The sequence below is a fragment of the Neopsephotus bourkii genome, unplaced genomic scaffold (assembly GCF_033783945.1).
Source record: "Neopsephotus bourkii isolate Nb327-2 ecotype Australia unplaced genomic scaffold, CSIRO-AGI_Nbou_v1 NB_1250, whole genome shotgun sequence".
Classification (NCBI taxonomy): domain Eukaryota; kingdom Metazoa; phylum Chordata; class Aves; order Psittaciformes; family Psittacidae; genus Neopsephotus; species Neopsephotus bourkii.
The window spans coordinates 174,249-194,890 of record NW_026901735.1 but is presented as its reverse complement, the minus strand read 5'-3'; the positions used below and the strand labels follow the sequence as shown (position 1 = coordinate 194,890).

At 41.3% G+C, this 20,642-nt stretch overlaps 1 protein-coding gene across 8 annotated transcripts in view; it reads left to right on the top strand.

The window, feature by feature from the left end:
* MACROD2 (mono-ADP ribosylhydrolase 2) overlaps nt 1–20,642 on the top strand; it is a 741,850-nt gene that overhangs the window by 576,717 nt on the left and 144,491 nt on the right. The window lies entirely within an intron of this gene.

Here is a 20,642-nt window from a genome sequence, read left to right as displayed (position 1 = left end):
GTTCATGTTGCTGATTTACTGCATCATGAAAATGACTCTACAGAGCCCCAGCCTTGGGCTGATCCGTGAGGGCAGGCTGCTGAGACCCAGGGCTTTATGAAAAAGCTGCTTCAGAATACCAACTCAGGAAACTTTTTCACAGGTAGAGCACACGAAGCTATTTCTGCACTCCATGAAGTCTGGTTAGCAGAGTACAGCCAGTGTGGGTAACTTCCAGAAGGATATTAGAGAGCTTTTCCAGAAGGAAACAGTGAAGGAGAAAATCTGCAAGCATCTGTTTGATAAAAACATAATCCAGCTGTGGTAATTAGATCCCGGTAGGATGAGTTCTGGGGGGTTTGTTTCCATCCAAAGGTTGATATACAGTAAGATGTCATCACTTCAAGGATGCAAATAGAAATGGAATATTTAATAACGAGCAGGGTAGTAAAAGCAGTTTAATTTTGCACTTGGGAGTGTACCAAAATGCAAATTGATTCTAAAGGTTCTTCCCTCTATTCTGCTGACAGGTGAGAAGATTTTTTGCCTTTTTTATCTACATATCTGAATGCTTTCTTTCGTGATCTGTAACCAGGCACTATCTGACCAAAAGTGTTTCTCACAGTGAGGGCTGCTTGTATTACACTGTGTTAATTTAAGAAGGCAGATAATGTGACTGCCATTAATTGAGCAGCTGATGGACATCAAGTTTAACTAAAGTACAAGGAAGTTACAGAGCTTTGCAGACACTGTGAAAGAAGTGTCTGGTAAAGTAATTTGATGCTTGAAATCATCAGAAATACAAGGTTCATGCCACATAAGCTGCTGCTTGACAAGCAACGGGAACTGGAATTTTTACTTCATCCCAGTAGAGAAGCAAATCCGTTAGGAGATAATGTGGGTGATGGATAGGAGATAACGTGTGTATGGAACTGAAATTCTTGTTAGATTGTTAGAGAAAAACTGTTGCTTTTAGAAGCACAGCAGTGACTTGTTTCTTGTGGTTGTTTTTTTTTCTGTTCCTCAGCTATTTGTGTCTCATGAATTCACTTTTAATGTGAAAATCCCATTCTTTTGGGAATAGATTTAAAGTAAACATTTCAAAATTGAGAAGAAAAAAATCGTTTCAATAACATGAAATGGGAAAGCTGGCTGTTCTTAGGAGGCAGCTGGGTAATGTGTGCTGAGCGAGCAGAGCTGAGAGTCTGAGCAGCATTGCTGCAGTTTGAAGGCTACCTGCAGCCTGAGCATCTCAGACAGTATGATGAACAGGTAGTGTTGAGTCAGTGCTCAGACTGTGAGTCTGAAAACAAAACCTGGAGCTTGGCAAGAAGTATTGGTTCCTCTGCCTTGCCACTGTCAAAACACAAGCAGAGGTTCCGTTGTTGCTGGGAGGAGTTGGCTGGACCAGCAGTCAAGCAGTACAGTGCTGTGATGCTCTGTACAGGGTTGCCTTCTGGGTCAGCCAAACTGGGGGACAGGTGTGTGCTCTTCCTAAAAGTTGTCCTTCTGATATAGCTCTAAAAGGCTGGATGGGAGGGGAGAGCCCATCAGGGATCAAAAGAAATGCACAGATTTCTCCCCAGCTCGTTTGGGATGAGTCAGGCAGCGATGTGCCTAACTCTGGTACTGATTTTTTTTTTCCTCACATGTGAATACCCCACAGTAGGAAATCAAGCTGCTTCTATTTCCAGTGAGGTTTGATGATACAGTAAATCTATTTGGGGGCTCTCACTGCTGCGGTAAAGCTGCCACAGCCATGTGCTGAACAATGCTCTTCTGACATAAAATCATTACACTGGCTCAATTTCTAAAACCTTGTCATATTAGGTGTTACCTCTCTGCACCTCACTAGTTTTATGCTGGATTAGAGACTGTCTGCTATAGTATAGCCAGCTCAAAGCCAACGTAAACTTTGTATTTGGTGTTCTGGCTCCTTCAGCTGGAATGCGGTCATGAGTCCATCTGAATCCTGGTCAAGTTTATGCTGCTGTTGGATCCAGACATTCACAAAGCCCCTCTAGTCAGTGTGGTGTGGCTGTACGTGTGGTTTGGAGAGTTAGGAAGGCCCAGGATGGCGAGGTACGCCCTTCAGAAGATGCTTATGCTGATGACTTGTGTTGTCCTTTCTGTGAACTGAAGGAGGTAGGGCTCAACAGAAAGAAATGCACTAATCATTGAATTGTAAAATATATATCCAAGGGAGAGTAAATGAATGGAAAAACTGCATAACAGCCTTTATATGCAGAGTATTATTATATCAGTGCCCAGGAACTAAATGGCCTAATTGGTAACTCAGAGATGTTATCCTTCTAACAATGTACATGAGAGGTGGCTGAATAAAAAGTGTTTTGTGTGCTGAAGGAAATGCTTTGCAAACTTCAAATATGTTTGTGTTTGGAAACAGTCTCACTGATGCTTGTTTCCCCTTCTATCTTTAATGGCATGGCATGCTTTTATAGCAAAGCCTGTTTGCATGTAAATAGTTCCTTGATGGGGAAATCAGCTTAGTCAAGAATATGCAGCAGCCTTCCTGGTGTTTGCAGGTTTTACAGGGCCAATAACATCTCTTATCATGATATGCTGCAGACTGGTTCATTTGAGTGGCATATTTGTAATATTTCAGTCCATGGAAATGTTGACATTTCCCCCGTGTCCTTTCAATAAGGGACTCCTTGAGACAGGGAAAATTGCTCCTAGATTAGGATAGGTTCAGCTAAGCTTATTGCTGCAGTTTTGGTAGTGCCCAGATTATGCTTTTCTTAAAATGCAAAAGTTAATGACCTCTTCAAGGGCTAAGTCTTGGGTCAGGTTCAGATTTGTACGTGTCTGAGTTGAGACAAGGTAAGTGATGCTCTCGTGTGCACCTCTGAGGCAGGGAGGCACCTCTGCTGGCAGCACTTCAGGTGATGGCTTTTGTATGCTCATTTTCTCTTGGGTTTCTAAGTGTCCAACCAGTTGGGTGTTTTTATTATCCCATTATGCTTTAATGAAATTATAAGCTTGCTGTCCTTAAATGTTGGTTGAATATAGAGCAATGCTTACATGAAGCTGATTTTCACATAGTACACATAATCTATGTTCAACTTTATTTCCTCCCTCAGTTGTCTGTCGGGAAAGAAGTGAATACATTGGTGAGATTACAAATCTGACTTTCTGCAGCTAAACTAGCTCTGTGTTTTCAGTATCTGTGAAATGAGTGTAGTATTGACAAAAAGGCAGTTAAAGTTAAATGTCTCAGTGGTGTCAGAAACTGAATACACCACGTAAGCACAGCCGTTGACAGTCCCATGTGTGACAGGATTGACTTCCCCTCCACAACAGCAGTTACAGAGAAGAATGTGGTGCAATCCTATTATTTTTATTTGAGCAGACTGCTATTTCTACTACGTAAAAGCCAATATTGCAAAACTTGAGCAGCCTTGATGTCAAGAGAGGTGATTACTGGCAATGCCGTCTCGTGTCCCTGGTCGTTGCATTGCTGATCCTGCAGCCTTTTCCTTTTTGGCAAGGGTCTGGGTCACTCTCTGAGTGCTGTATAGCCTTCCAGTGCTTGACTCTGAGCACAGTCTGTGTAAAATATACTGCCAATAGCAGGTCTCTATCACACACAGATACTTTTATTTCCTGGCTTGTGCAGTAAGAGATTGTCAGGGCTTGTTCTGAGGCAAACAGTTCCCTTGAGCAGTTTATGTTGTGTTTCCCATAATAATTCATAACCTGGACATGTGATTTAGACCATTCTATATGGATTTATTGGCATAATGTAGCATCTAGGTTGTGGTGAAAAGTATTGTGTATCACCTCTTTTGTGGAGTAAAATTTATTCATTTACTAGTTTCTTTTTGTATCTTAGTAATTAGAAGCAGGAGGTAAATGTTGTTGTTTTTCTGGCATGAAAGGCAAAAGAATGGAGCTTCCTGCCCTTCGTGAAGGGAGGTAAGTTATTTTGCAATAGAAAAGCATTGAGGTTGCACTGTAACTTGAATTATTCATTGTTAGCAAAATGTCTTCCATTGGTAAAGTAGATTTGGACAGTAGAGATGATAGTGAGAAAAAAAAATCCAGTTTTGTATACAACCATCTACTAAATCTGTACTAATGTACATTGTCTCAAAACTAGTCATCTTTTCCTTATAATTACATAGCTTTCAGGGAATTTCCTAAGAAGCTTTGAGTTGGGGATAGACCCATTCCCCCCTTCTGCTCTTATTTGTCCACACAGCTTCATGTAGTGATGTAGGAGGGATGTGCTGGTATTTTAGGAAAGAGGTTCACTACTTCTTTGTTCTTGGAGTTCCTGCATTAAAATAAAATGCTGATAGATTAATGGTTTATGGTGTCTGCAGTGTCAAAGGTCTTTGATCTGACACGTGTTCTTAGAGTAAGACTTGGGTCCTCATCGGCCTTCTCTTTATTATGGAAAATCACCCACAATTTTCCTTAGTTTGCCATAATATTACAAGTCCCAGACAAGCCTTTTCTGCAAATGGGAACCCATTACAGGTGTGCTATGACTGACCCCTTGATGTCCTGAATGATGGCACAGCTACATCCCGGAAACTGAGGGCTTGGAACGTCATCAAGGAGTACTGCAGCTCTAGGGGTGGACACAGGAAAAGGGACTACAATTTCCAGATCACTTATGGTTTTTCCCTGAATCACGCTGTGGAGTTGTCCCCTTTCTATTCTGTACCATAATGCTGTACTTGGTCTAGTACAATAAATGTATTATGGCTATGCTTGGTGTAGTATAGTTAAACATATTAGTGTTCATGTTAATTATAGTTGAAGTGGCAGCCAAAATCCTGAATTACATTAAAGTGGGTTTAGCTTAACCTGTATATTTTAATGTTCTGCTTTTTAGTCCATAAAGAATTTATGGGTTGTCTTTACTGACCCAGCAATTGAAGAGACCGAATCAGTCACAGCTGATGGGTTTTTATTGCTGGTGTGTTTAAGAGAGCTGCTGACCAGGAGCCCACTGAAGAGGTAGTGTTAGCTGTCATGCCTTGAAGTAGGCTCAGCGTAACACCAGGTTATGTTTTGTCAAGGTTTTTAGACACTGATGGGAAAGGAAAAGGTTTTAAGGAGTAATTTGAAGGAGAGAAGTGAGACAGCTTCATACCTGACTTGTGGTAGTCAGCTGAATTATTCCATATCTACTCCATGTACAGCTTAAAACACAGTATTTTGATACAGCATTAATCAGTGTGCCACTGCTTTCCTGTGTGGTGCTTACTGTCATAACAGTTATAAATTACAATCTTTTCTTCATAAGAAGAAAAGCCAAAGACCTTTACCAGTGCTCTCCATCCTGTGGCATAGGATTGAGCAAGCTGGACGCAGGGTTGCTGTCACTGTGGCCTGGGTGCCAGCAAGGCAGTGGTTGATGTTGCTTGCCATGTAACTGGACTAATAAAGGTCAGGGACCACTGCTCAATAACATGCAGTGTTTGAGCTATTTCTCTTGGTCATTATTAGAACAGGTCAAAACTGAACTGAAATGTTACATGCACTTGGTATTGCTGGTTTTGCCCAGCTCTGCCTCTCAGTTCTGGGCAGTGTGTGCTCCCCTTCACTGAGCTAAGGATGGAAGTCCTGACTGCCTTGTCCTGACTATCCCAGAGATAGTCTCTCCTGCCTGATTTCTAACACCAACTAAACTAGGAAGGCTTGTGCTGCAATGACAACCTCCCTTTCATTGCCAGGTATTGTTGAGGAAATAAGCAGTGTTGTTTATTAACAGTAGACAAAATCACAAGGTGGACTTGATAGCCTTTGGAAGTTAGAGATTAAAAATCAGTTAGCGGGTGATAGATTAATGCAAAGGATAAAAAAAAAGTCATCCTCTTGATGAAAGAGGTCAACAGTACTATTAGGGGGACCACTGTCAGGACCAGTTTTGCTTCATTTAACAGCATTTGCAGCAGTGCTGTAAAGAGGGCTATAATTTGCTGATGACTCAGAATGACTGACATTATATATAACTTCAAAGACTTTAGATAAAAATTGCAGAATCCACAATGGAGTTGTGTAAATGACTGAAACATGGATGGGTTCTTAATTAGTTGTAACTCCTTGGGGAAAGTTCTTCTGAAAGTGATTTTGAATGACTTCTTGAAAACAGTGCTGGCTGGAAAGGCAAATAAAATGCTCAGCTTGTAGGATTGTGGCTAGGGATGATTTTTGGGTTGGGGGGGGCATATAAGGCAAATGCTGCAATAAGGTAGAACACTGAGTTACAGAAAAGAAGATACTGCATTGTAGTAAAGATCTGACAAATACTTCAAATATTATGACAATTGGTATAGTCAGTATGTTCACAAAAGTTGGATATTAAACATGCCTCTTCCTCATGCTTATTTTGTCATAAAGCAAAAAGGCACTAACAATGTAAGATAATGCGGTATCTTACTTATATAGGGCCTTTTTAGGCTGTTTCTGGTTCTGACCTGTGCTGACTCTGTGACATCGTGGTTAGAGGACAAGGAGGCATTCTCTGAGTAGGAGGAGTCTGGTGTCCCTGCAGAGTGAGGGCAAGCACTAGTTTGTGTCCAGCCAACATGTGCTGTTCTCCTTGACTGTCAGTGGTGTTCCGATGCCTCTGTGAGCTGTGTATGCCTGAATCGCCTTTGGCTCTGTGCATGTCTACTGTTTGCTGCTTTGGTAGCTCTCCTCCTACTTGGTGATTATTATTATTTCCACAGATTTTAGACTACAAAATCCCCTCCTCTTGCCCATACTTTTCTCAACAATTATGCAGGAAGTTTGTTGAAGACTGGATGAAAGGCTGGGTCAGACCATTTCATTTGGTGCGCTGCCTTTGCTTTGGTAGAGAGCTGGTGCTTACTGAGGAGTGTAAGGCCAGAGCAAGCATTTAGTGAGAGTGGTCAGACACTTTCCTAGGCCTGGATTTTCATTGCTCATGGACTTTATGATCCACAAATTTTATCTTCGCACTTTAAATCCCTCATTGGGTTTTTCTTAGGTGAATCTGTAATATTGATTTTTTTAGCTCCCATAAACTTTTCTCTTTTGTGTGGCATCCACTCCGCTTGATATGAAGAAGCATCTCCTCTTGTTTGTTTTGAACTTGCAACACGCTGGTCTCATTTGATAGCCCCTGTTTTTTTGTCCACCTTCAAGTTTGATTTGAAGGAGCCTTCGTTCTTATTGTTGTAACGTAATGTACTATCACTGTGTGCCACACTATAACAACACAGTTTTATTGTGTTGGTTATTTCATTGTAGGGCTTTGCTGATGTGTAAAGGGGACAAAGCGTATGCTTTGGCTGAAGAGGGTTTTTGATCAATTCATTTTTAACTTCAGCTGTTTGGTTTTTTTTAATACAGAATTAGAGTCTTGATAATCTGTTAAGTTTAATGTAGTGTTACTTAGTGCTATATTGCAAATGATTTACCATTTTAATTTGAGTCCAAAATGAGCTTATTATCCAAATATATTTCTTCTCTCACAACTGGGTGAGTCTTGAGTATAATAGTAATTTTGGAATATTACTTTATTCTTGAACTGATGGTTAATAATATCAGCTTTTAGGGAAATAAACACTTTGTGTCTCCATCTGCTGGAAAAATACTCCCAAGGACCTATGTGTTTTGCCCATATATAACCTCCCCTTTGCTAGCTAATGTGGCTGTTATTTAGAAAACATGGGTGGTAGGTCTGTCAGATGTGGGTGGTGGATGAACAAGTCCCAGGTGGGGAGAACAGGGTTTGAAAGGAGAGAGGCAGAAGGGGACAGAGACTCTTTCCAAAGTAAAATGTATAAAAGGTCAGAGAAAGTGTGGCAATGCCTCTGCGTGCAACAATAAAATCCCTTAAACTAGTTAAAGGAACACTTAAAGGACTGGCAAAACAGATGGTGCATAAGTTAAAACTGTACAGGAGCAACTTACCTTCTGCGGCAATTTCAGCAAGACAGTTATTTCCGTGGTTGTTACTCTATCATTCAATCACAACATGCAATTACTATAGCAAACCTTCTGTCACATTGCACACGTTTTCACACTTGTCAGAGGAAAAGCCATAGATTAAACAATATGGTTTAAAGTACTGTTTAGTTATGAATTTCATAACTGTATTTTAATGCAAGACAGAGGCGTTCTGTTGAAGCAGACCTCAAAAGAACAAGAACCAGGGGAATATTCTCAGGAAGAAGACCAAGTATCATTGGCCATACAGATCCCATTAGCACAAATAGAAATTTCTCTGTGTTAGTGCCTTTGCATCAGCCTGAAAACACAAGTGATCAGAGCCCCTTTTGGAGTCGCTGCATGTGCAGAACTCTCACTGAAATCAGTGGGATCTTGGAGAAAACACAGAAAGAAGAGCTAGGGCCTTGATATTAGTATATTGGTATATTTCCCTTTTTGTTTTATGCAGTCTTTACCATAGCACGTGGTACAAAACCTTTCAGTAATTTCTTAATTCTCTTCAAAGTATTTGAAAGCAAGGAATGGTAAAATCAGTTTCTTAAACCTTTGCTATCCACAGATGCAAGTTCATTTCATTCATTTGCCTCTCTGCTTTGGGATTTTGTGTGTGGTTTTCTGTTGGGGTTCTTTTCCCCCTCTGTGTGCTGTATTTGTTCTCCAGAGCTGGTATCTATTTGGCATACATAGCTGTTTAGATGTATATATGCTGCTTTTGTCTCTCACACTAAATGGTTTCCATGAATGATAAAGTATTAGTAATGCAAGTGGCTGTTCCTCATAACGTTTCTTGAATAATAATGCGGCTCTGGTTTAGACCTTTTCATGTCTGTCTTTCCTTCAGGAAAAGAAATTCAAAGCAACAGCACCAAGATCTCAATATGCTTTTTTTTTTTAGAAATGAAAAGGGCATCTGGGGGCAACTCAGCCAGAAAAGACGGGGAAATCAAAGTGATAGCTGTATTTTTCTGTTCTGTTTTGATTGCTCTGTGAAGTTTTCTTCATTTGGGAAATATGCAGTTAAAGAAAAGACAGAAATCTTTATGCCTTTTCTTCAGTTCTGCCACTTCTACTATTTAAACATATATGTACCAGTTATAGCCATGCAAACCATTTCAAAATAGGAAGACTTCGACAAGGCATTGTTACTTGAGACCAATGCAAAAATCTGTCCAGATGATTATGTTAAATAGGAAGTGATAGAAAATAAAAGTCACTTCCATTTGAGATTATTAACCTTGTGCTTTTGCAGTAGAACCTATCAAGAGAAAGAACAGATGTCTGTAAGAGAGCAAAAGCTGGAAGAACTTGGGAAAAATATCCTTATTTCCTCAGGGGATTTTGTTGGCTTCTTTTGGTTTTGTTTTTAATTTTACTTAACGTGTGTGATGGCCTTTCTTGCATTAGCACTGAAGTTTTATTGAGACATCTCCTGACACATTTACTGATGCCAAGTGAAGCATTATGCAGATTCCTTTAATTTGATAGAAATACTGTTGGGGTTACTCAGAATGAGGAAACGTGTCAGAACCTGCAAACCTGGACTGACCTTCCTTCAGAGACTCCTTGTTTTCCAAGTGCCTCGTTGGACGCATTGCCACTGATATTTTTCCCCCAAACCTTCTTTCAGATAGTGAGTTGTTTTCCATATTCTGAACCAAACCTACAGTATCAGAAATGAGGTATCCAGAGTTGTTGACCCATTTTTTGCAGTACTGGTGCAGCTTAACTTGTCATTCAACAGCAGTTTGAAAGAGGAAAAAACAATAGAAATAGGATTTGGATTGCAGCTGAAGTTGAGGCAGGTTTTGCTGCTTGCAGTGTCTCTGAATGAAGCCACAGATGGAGATGAGGCTCCTGTAGCTGCTGCTGTCCTTGCACAGACGCAAGCAAGAGCAAGGCAGGCCCTTAGGAAAAATTGTAAAGTGGATCTGAAAGCAGATGTGCCACAGCTGTAAGGGAAGTGATAATGGAAGCAGTGAATTCAGAATGGGGCAGATGGCAGCAATCTGTCATCGGGGGGCGGAAGGGTGGAAAGGAAAAAGCTAGAGTGGGGTGACAGCAGAGAATAAATAGGGTGGGGAAAGACACTGCATTGAGGGGACTCAGGATAGCCATAGAAATATCTGTGGAGACTGTGCCTGGGAACAGTAGAAAATAAGTTAGAAAATACAAATAACCTCCTTGGTCTTTAAAAAGAGTCTCGAATTGTCTTTATCGTGATTTATGTTACCAGACCTCCTCAACAGAATTACAGTCGTGTAATCCACAACTGCTGTTATTTATTCTGGATAAAGAAGGCAATTTTCACTGTGATCTCCCTTGACATTTCCCAAGGTCTACTCTTGTCTCATACCTTTCATCATCATGTACTTCTTCAAGGCGGCTCTTACCTCTCTCAAAAAGAAATATGCATTTCAGTCACTCACCCTGGACCAGAGTGACACCGACATTACAGGTTAGGAGAGATCAATTGCATAGCCCTGCTCCTCTTCACCTGGGAGGATCTTTGATGTGTTGACAAGGTTGGAATCCAAGTAAGACATTAACCCACTGTATCACAGTGGCTAAGGTGGCAGGAAGGAAATAAAACAGCGTCTTTCTCAACAAGGTATCCTCCCTTTTTCATTTTACATTCTCTGTCAATGGCAGTTGGAACTATTAGACCTGCATTAAAATTACAGATTACTTATATAAATGGGAGCTATAAATATCACAAATAGTAAAACTAAAATTACACCAAGGTTCAGGAGACAGTATGTCTAAAACCTACAAAATTAAGGGCATTTAGAGGAAAGCCTCAATATCCATCTGCCCTTAATTTACCTCATTATTCTTGGTTGTCAGAGAATGTTCTCAGTACTACGTTAATGTCACTTAATGGCTTTTTCTTGCAAGGTTGTCTCAGATCTGAATCAGACCACAGTAAAGGTGCAGTGGTATTTCCTTGGGTATGTTGGTTTAGATGGAGCTGTAAGGACAGGCTAACCTAGTGTTGGGGATGAAGCAGTTATTGTCACTGCAGTCACTAACTACTTTTGCCACTGAATACCTCCTTTCAGATGCTTTTATGTTAATACAGTCATGTGGGTTCTTATTCCTTTTTTTTCTTTTGAAAATATAAATATAAAGCTCATATTGATCTGCAGATGTGGCAAAATATTGGTTTGGATCAGGGCCCTACATTCTAAATTTGTGCTCTTTAAGAATGAATTAGTAAGTGTAATGACCTGTGCACTAGAAATGCTGACGCTGCTTTAGGTATGTCTTCTCTTACCTGCCTGTGTGGGCTTGAGCCAGGCTTGCAACGTCTGTGTATTCTGACCACAATGTATGTCTCAGCATTTGCATCCATTAGGGTGGAAATTGCCCTGGACTACCAGGAGCCTGTGCTGGGGCCAGTGGATCTGATTTTCACAGCTGTGCTCCTGGAAATGAGAGCAGTGCACAAGACTGAAGCTGTTGTGTAGTTCTTAATTAGCCCTTTTTAGAAGCGGAGTGTATTTGCTGGCCAGGAGGTGCCTGCTCAGCACTGGCATGTGGGTATTTCTGTCTGAGGCAGGACTGTGCCAGACAGACCTTTTCCTGGACTGTTTAAAGCTCTCCTTTGCCATCACACCCGTGAGGCTGACTGCCATGCAGGATAATCTCATGAAACCAGAGAAGTCTGGCCCATCATTTTTCATTAGCAGCAGTTTTATATTGAATCAATGGAAAGAATATTCCTGTGGTTAGGACTCAAGAGAAAGAGAGTTCCTGAATATGCTTTCTGGCAAACACGTATGATTTCCTGTGCTCAGGGAGAGATTTGTTTCACCTAAATTTAGCTTAGGTGTATAGCTTCACTCTGTAGTCAGTGGTTCCCCATGAGAGCCATTCATTTGACCTGAAACAGCTGAATTACCCTCTTTATTAACTGTAGAGAGAACCTTAGACCAGAAGTCCAGCCTCAAAATGGCTTAACTGAGATGAAGCAAGTTCCTAGCTTTTCTCTTAGGGGATACACATGGAAGATGAGGTCAGTGGATCCTGCAGGATCTTGTGAGTAGAAATATGCTAGAGGGGGTGAGATGCCCAAGAACTGCTTTGAAGGTGGCCTCTCAAGCTAAATAAATGGAAGCCCTTAATACAACAGGATTTTATTGAAGTGAGTATGATTAAACAGTATTATTAGTCTTCTGAAAATAGTCAGTATCCATTTAAAAAGTAATAAGGGCTGGATCTGTAGTGTTCTTGTGAAGGAAGTTGCATATTCAAGCTTTTGCTCACAAAATAGACTCTGATAGCTCAGGGACTCCAGAATCAAACCTAGCAACTGTTCCATGCTCTGCAGTGCTGAGAGGCTGATGCAATATGGGGTGTGTAGGTGGATGTCCCTTGCTCTTGAAAACAGCAAGGGGATTTCTGAGTTCTTGACAGAACTCATAACTGTTCTCTACTGAGGCTAAAAGCACATCGCAGATGTGGTTCGGGATCACTTTGTCATTCAATTCAAGCCTGTTTTGGCATGGGTTGGTATAGAAAGGAAAAAAAGTGAAATCTGTTCTAAGTTCTCATTTGATGTTTTATTCTTTCTTCTTCTTCATCTGTGCTTTTGCTGCTTTAATTGGTGTTTCAAGTGCAATGGCTTCTGAACATCCTGGGCAGATGCTGTCTTATAATGCCAATTATTATGTTTCTGTCTATATTTTTTTGCTGGGTGAGAGGTGGACTAAAAACTGGCTGAGCTTCTGGGATTAAAGAGTTGTGGTCAGTGGCACAAGGTCCAGCTGGAGGCCCTTCACTAGCAGTGCACCCCAGGGGCTGATAGTGGGGCCTGTAGTGTTAAAGATCCTCCTTAGTGCCTTAGATGGTGGGGCAGAAAAGCACCCCAGCAGGGTTTCAGACAGTCCAAAGCTTGGAGGAGTGCTTGATATACCACATGGTTGTGCTGCTTTTCAGAGACTTACACACAGACATACGGGAGCAACTCCAGTGAAGTTCCATAAAGATGGTTAAGGGCCTGGACTGTATTACCCAGAGGGAAGTGTGAGACAGTTCAGCCTGGAGAAGGGAAGGCTCAGCAGCAAGGTGTTATCAATGGGTATAAACTCCTGATGGATGAAAGTGAAGATGAGCAATCTCTTCTCAGTGGTGGCCATTGAATGGACAAACTGAAATACAGGAAATCCCATTCAAACATTAGAAACCACTTATGGCTGGTGAAACAGCAGAACAGGTTTCCCACAGAAGTTGTGAAGTTTCCATCCTTGGGGATACTCTAGCCTGACTGGCTGTTGTCCTGGGTGTCCAGCTTTACTTGGCCCTAGAGGTGTAACCTCCAACCTCACCTATTCTGTGCTGGTTTAAAAGGTCCAATTTCACTTCTGAGGATTTCTACAGACAAATAATCTATGATTTCTAAAAATGCTTCCCAAGCTGTTAGTCCATAGTTCCCCCATCAGCTTCTCATTCTAACTACATATGTGCAAATAGTTCAGAAAGAAAACAAAACCAAAACTCATCCAACTACTCACTTTGTACTTGGGGAAGTGAAATAAACTATTTGAGCAACTTTCAGTGCAGGTCTTTATCCAGGCGGTCGATTGAGCTATTGCCTTTAATTACTGAACGATAGTAAACTTGAACATTTTAAGGTAATTAATTCAGTGACATTCCTCAAGTAGTGAATCTTAAGTTAATTCCATACAACGATGCTGCGCTGTCTTGCACAGTTCATTGTAGCAGCTGGATTCAGTGTCTTTACAAACCTGTTTTAAATTCATATGAAGTTAACAATGCACAGCTGCTAAAAATAATTTATACACTTTGGGAGTGATTCCTCAATATTTTTTTTTCGTGTTTTGGTTGAAATTTTTAATTATTTTGGTAAAAATGAAACTAAATTTTCACTCCTTGCGTGAGGAGAGAGACACAATTTGTCAATGAGAACATTGCCAGATTTGTGGGAAACAGGTCATGAAAGGAGAGGGTTCCCCACAGCCCCGTGATCTGTTTAGTTTGGTAACAGGAAATACTAAATATGTTCTTTTGGCCCTTTTAACCTCTCAGGTGGCCTCTTTCAGTAACTGCCCTTTTGTATAAATAAGCAGCCTTGAAGAAGTGCAGTCTTTGTGGTCAATATTTACCTGGAGCAGCCTGCAAGTGTGACCAGCCGGGGAAGCTTGTGGAGATCATCTGAACAACGGCCACATATTTGGCTTGGATTCTGTGTATTCTGAGTTATGATGAAGTTCTCTACGCACTTGTTGCAAGTAATTCGTACTCAATAGGAGTCCTTCAAGCTTTCAGTAGCTTTGCAGCAGTCTTCTCTCAGTTATCATTTGCCACCCAGCTGTTAGGGTTTTATTTGAAATGTAAATACCACTGTGTATCATTTTCTAAACCTATTGACCTTCAATTGTGCAATGTGAACTTGCAGTCTGGTAAATGAAGGTGCATTGAGGAGTCGTGAGCCACCATCCAGAAGGGATGTTTCACATTGGGTCTGAATCTGAACTTCAGCTGTAGTTGCTTGACCAGCATTTTGTGAGCCATCAGTATCCTCAGAGAACCTTCAGCATAGCTGGGATGTAAACTTCTTGGCATTTAAATAGCTGGGTGCTTATGTTTATACTACAGTATTGCCCTCAACTTTTTCAGCACCTGCATATGCCCGGTGTTTCTAACAGTGCTGAGCAGCTGGATGTTGTATCTCATACTGTATCTGCATGTTGTGTGAATGAGGGAGCTCATATGAATGCCTAAAGGTTTGTGTGTGATCTGCTGTGATCAAGAGACTCATTTTTGAGGCAATAATTACATTTGTATTCCTTAAAGATGGATTAATAGGCATACTAGTATGGTCCATAATGAAAACTGAGCTTAAACATTCCCATTTTCAATTCTCCCCCCCCCCCCCTTTTTTTTTCTCTTCATTTTCAGTATAGGGAGTTGCATTAGAATTCTCTATTAATAAATTTCATTTGTATGACAGTTACTTGCAAAATTTATTGCTCATTGAATTACAGTTCAGAATGATGACAAATACAGAATTTATGGCAGGAGATTTACAGGGAAATAAGTTTTTCTTTATTTTTGTTCCAAGTAGCAGTGTAAGGATTTTTAAAAGGCAACAGGATAGTATTAGAGTCAGTGGTTTATGAAATGGTTTGGTTTATACGTTTGATCTAGTAAAAATAGCAAAATCTGGCTCTGAAATGTTTGATATGAAATGTTTGAAATGTTACTGGTATCTTAAATATGTATGCATGTACCCTGTGGATATTTTGTACAGCTGAAGAGGTACAGTAGGCCCCAAAGTTTACAGGTTTATTGTGCTTTTTGGAGATAGGTGATTTTATAGAGCATGTTATTTTGAAAGGCATTCAAGGCACCCAGGTGCTTTAGGAGCATTGGATGGTCAACAGGAATATCAGGGTAGCTGATACTGATGTTACTTGATCAACACTGAAAAACAGTGCTATAACTGTGATCAGACTGTTTAGACTCACAGAAATGAAGTTAGGGCAGGCTAACAGTCATGGCAAGGGACAGGGAACTGCAATTTGCTGGTTCTCCTGGGGTACAAGCTCACACTGCTTGATGCTAGGCTTAAGGATGATTAGTTAGTGTACTTGCATGCCTCTTGCTGTCCCTGAGCTATAGAGGTCATACTCCTGTTGAACTCTGGGTATAGATGGTGCTATCCATGGTTGTGTACTGCAGGTCCAAATCTGCACAATGGAGATGAGCTAATCTGAAGCGGGTATGGGACCCCTGGTGTCAACTCCATAATGAAACCCTGGGGGAGTGGTACTGTTGTGTACATATGATGGTACCTTTGTGTGTGCCAGCTGCCCAAGTGGATGCTGCCAGAATGGGCATGGATGAGCTTGAAGGGTTCCAGTTTTGAATACTTCTGCTTGTTTTTGCTTGCTTGAGGTCCTGTATATTCCCTGCAGTTGCAGCAGCTTGACTACATGCTCCAAGTTATAACATACACCACTCTATTCCCCACCACGCATCTTTACCACCCACTAGATTCAAATCATAAAATCTTGTCATGAAAAATAAATTATTATTCAAACAATTGGTAACATTAAAATTGGCTTACTTTGTGGTTTAGCTGATAGGTAGCTTTCATAGCACTGTGCTGCAGTCTCTGTAACAGCACTTTGCAATGCCACTATGTACGTGCCACAGCTTTTTGGTGCTGAATGTTAAAAAGATATTCATAGCATGCTATCTAAACATGTTTATTTCTGGCAGAAAGCACAGCTTTAGGCAGTATATACTTTTGGCTTTTGAAGGTGGACATGGCAAGTCATAGAGGTAGTAAAGTGCCAAGGAAACAGGAACATTGTTAATCTGTGATGTTCTACAAAGTTATTACAAGTATATATTTATGTTACAGTGAACTTTTTGAACACACACGTGGGAACTAAGGGTGTGAAAAATTCCTTATTATACGTTAACTCTGTGCAGCAAAACTCATTCCAGCATAGGCAGCTTTACTTTGTAATGCTCTGCTTTACCTCTGCAGCATCCCTCTGGCATTCACCCTCGTGAATCACAGCAGAGCAGTGCTGTCAGGGCTGCTCTTAAACAAGCAATTTTCTCTCTGCCCACTCACCTGCCACTTCAGTTCATGAGGCTATCACTGACTGTAAGACAAACAATCTAGCAGAGGCGCTCACTGTACTACTTTTCAGACAGGGATGCTCCCAGCACAGAGGAATTCATCTCACTTCAATATTTTTATATAAATCAAGGTGAAAAACAAAAACTCAAGTCAAATTTCAAAAATAATAAACTGAAGCACTGTAAGAGCAGAGTTTGTTTGAGATTTGGGTCGGGTCCTCTGAGCAGCAGGAATGGGGCTTTCTCCCATTGAAGCAAGGATTCAAGTTTCTGCTTAATCTGACATGGAGGGTGGTTTGGCACCTCGGTTTTTGGAGTTTCGGGTCTTTCTTAATGCTGCTAAGGAACTGTAAAGATAGTCTTTTAAAGTGGAAGGCAAGTTAATTATTTTTGGCCTATGGTATCGTGCTCAAAGCCATGTCCCAGCTTGAAGGGCAACTTCCCACTTGCTGGCAAATAAGAGGGAGAAAGTTAATAGAGAGGTTATGAACAGATAGCTCCTTGCAGTGCTAAGGGGATAAAACAAGCAGCTCAGGAGCACATGAGGCTTCACAGGCTCTGGAGGAAGATGGTGGGGGAAGAGAAGTAACCCATCTTGAGCTGGTACAGGGGGGCATCATCTTCATTGAGCACAGGTTGGCTGCTATCTCAGATTAGGGAAAAGAAAGACTAGATGAAGAGGCCACTTCTGGAGCTCACAAAGGAACAAGCTGCTTGGTGAAGAAATCTTTTCCCAGAGTCAGTTATCTGTTCATCCTCTAGCGAAATGCCTGTATCACAGGTCCCAGAGCACTGGTGATACATAGATAGTGAGATACTGGGAATGGTAGTCTTAACGTCCTCAAGTTTGTTCAGATGCAAGGTTCTCTGCAGTAGTGGCACAGGCTCCAGCTAGCAAGGACCATGACCAAGAAAAAGGTCAATGTACAATGTATATGGAGTGCATAAAGTGTGTGTGTGTATATATATGAATAAAGTATATCCAAAGGAATATGTGTTACCTTGAACTTTCTGGAGAAGCTTGTGGTGTTGTTTTGTGCATAACACATTTAACTACCATCAACCCAGAGATATTAAGAAATTTTAACTTTGTTGAAGAATCAGATAAAAATTGTTTCCTCTTGCAATTTTAGTGAAAACTAAGTCTTTTTAAACAGTTCCAAGGTATTTGTGAAGATTCAGCAATGCCAGTTTCACAAGGGAAAGGCTCTCAAGCATGTGTGCTAGGCTGCTTCATGAGATGATGCAGTGAAACCAGAGAAAGCTCAATCTCTGTTTAATTTTATGATTATCTGCTGTGTTATGTGCTGGAAGACAAGTGCTTACCTTGTATGTGGCTGGGTTGTGGCAGAAATGACACTGGGATGCTGGTGCAGAATGCCAAGCACTTAATTTGAAGACAGTCTTTGCTCTTTGGAAGCAATTATTAGGACTGCAGTAGGAGGCAGCTGGTCATGTAGATGTAGCAATTATATTCATCTAATGTATAACAGTTAATACATTGCAGCTCAGTGTGAACTAGAACCCCTTGTCATAGACAAGCCTTTAAGTATTTAAATACCCAGGTTCCTCCTATTGAAATGTCCTAAGAGTCCAACCTGGCTTCCACATGGTGACTATTGTAAGTTTTCCTCATGAAACTGCATTACATTTCATCCTAATTAACGCTGCTGCTGTAGCCTTAATAGGAAACATTCAATTAAAAAGTACAGAGTCTGAGTACCCACATCATCTCCTACAGGAATTAAATCACTCTCAGCCTTAGAGTGTTCACGCAGCTGATTTAATTTGGCTTCCTTCTCTAGATGGTGGCAGCAGCGTAGTGGTAGTAAGCTCTCACTCTTACTACTTGTGTTCTACTCCAGAGTTACACCCGTTTCGAGTGCTGTCAGCCCTCAGAGTAAAGCAAACACGCTATTTCAGTAGCAAAGAAATTGGTCAATAAATAGCAGTTACTAGCAACAAATTAAGATGAGAGACATTTTATTATGGAAATGGGAATGAATATTTCCTACTGTGAACCTGAATTTTTTGTTGAAATCAAATACATAATTAAGATTTTATTATGCACAGAAAAGGTTAGAAACCTTAACGTCTTTTGTCCATAAGCCAGGTATTGTAGTATGTTGATATCCATGCTGTGAGTTCCCCATTAGGGCTCTGCCAGTAATTTCAACCTGGCATCTAGACTAAATTGTCTCCCTAGGAGCCAAGAGAAACACAGTTGATATGTGATCTCAGGCACAGGCCTTTCTTCAATGAATAAAAGCACTGTCACAGCTTACGAAATTACATCTGCTGGTTATATGCTGTGATCATCCCTGAATGAGGGAGAGGGCAGAGCTCATCTAAGTTATGGCACAGACCGGTATTCCAAAGGAACTTGATGGGATTTTACGCGCTCTTGTAGCTCCATTCATGTCTCAGCTGCGTGACAGAAACTGAAAGCAAGGTAATGATTATGATGTGTCTGCACAGTAATTTCCATGTAGGTGTTAAGAAACACGCACAACACACAAATTACTGGCTAAAGCTTGCTAAACAGCCTCAGAGCAGCGTGTTCTGTGAATGGAGGTGAACAAATGCAACAGGTGTCTGTCGTGCAGTGCTGAAAATGCAGTCATCTGATCTCTTCTGCAAGCAGGGCTGAAAAGGAAGCCTAGTCCCCTGAAGCCCACAGGCTTCCCTTAAGGCTCCCAGCTTCAGCGGCCCAAATAAACACAGTTGCAGTGTGAGATCTGAACAGCATATTCCAAGCCGACCCATTAGTCTGGTGACTGGTTTTGTAAATCCCTTTAAGATCACCATCTAGGTTTAAGTAGCTGCATCTCGCTTGGGCACCCTATCAGCCTGATGCCCTTTGCGGTGCATAGGTGATAAACCTGTAGTGACATGGGGGCAGATGGTGCATGGTTCTTCTTCACTGCCTGGGGGCTGCCAACCCATCTTGGCACGTGGTCCCCCACACTGGGTGCTTTGCCCCATATGTGGGCACCTGAAGTAGGTGGTGGCAGTGCTACTTCCTGCATGCACCATATGTGGTGTTGCCCAAGGGGCTGTGGGATGGATGGGGTTTCAGATGTGCTGCAGGACTGTTTGCCCGTGCCCAGAGTTGTGGGGCCAGTGAGAGAAGGAACCTTGAATACTCCATTACTCATTCCATGTGGCAAATAATAGTATCTAAATTATGCGCTGTTACTCAAGTTCTGGCAGAGAATGGCTCCAAACAAGTGTTGTGTTTTCCATTATCTCTTAATGTGAAGCTTCAGCAGTGGTGAATTTTATAATCTGTTTCTAAACCGGACAAAATCATCCTTTATGACTTTCCTATTGCTGGAGCATCTGTTGCCACCTCAGCCTGAGCTCTGTAACCTTGTGGATTTTTTTTTTCCCCTTACTCCATTCCTCATTTCCTTAAAGAGCTGATTCGTTGTGATTTATTGGGTACAAACTACAAAGCTAAGTATTTTTCAGGATGTAAGTTGTAGTGGTTGTGAGAAGGAATAAGACTGTAATTCTCCCCCACTTTATTTTAGTTAAGTATTTTCAGAAGGGAGGGGAGGATGTGTTCTTTCCATTAGACTTCTCCTTTCTTAATCACCATTCCCTAATTAATTCCCTGGTTAAATATAAAGCAAGCATTAGCTTTGAATAATGTTTTCCTGTGTGATTAAGTAAAGAAGAATTCCTTTTGTATGGTGACTCATCGCCGGGGTATCTGGAGGGAGCCTCAGGGTGGATATTTGAGACTCTGGTCCCAGGTGCTCCTGTACCTTTGAGCTGTGTTTGCTGTCAGTCTAGAGGTGGGAGGCAAAGGTGCTATCACGTATCAGTGGCACACAAAGAAAACTGTCTCTCTTGTGAAACCAGGGCTTTGGTTTCTCCTGGTGGAAAACCGACTCTGGCTCCCAGAAATGCAAATCTACAGCTAGGAGAAATACGAACGGGCATTCTTGCTTTCACAGTGTCTAGAACCATCTCTTGTGGCGTGATGCATTTTCTGTGGTGTCCAAGCTGACCCAAAAATGTACCTTGCCTTTTTACCCAATGTCTTCTAGTTCATGTCCCTGAACCAGTTTGCAAGC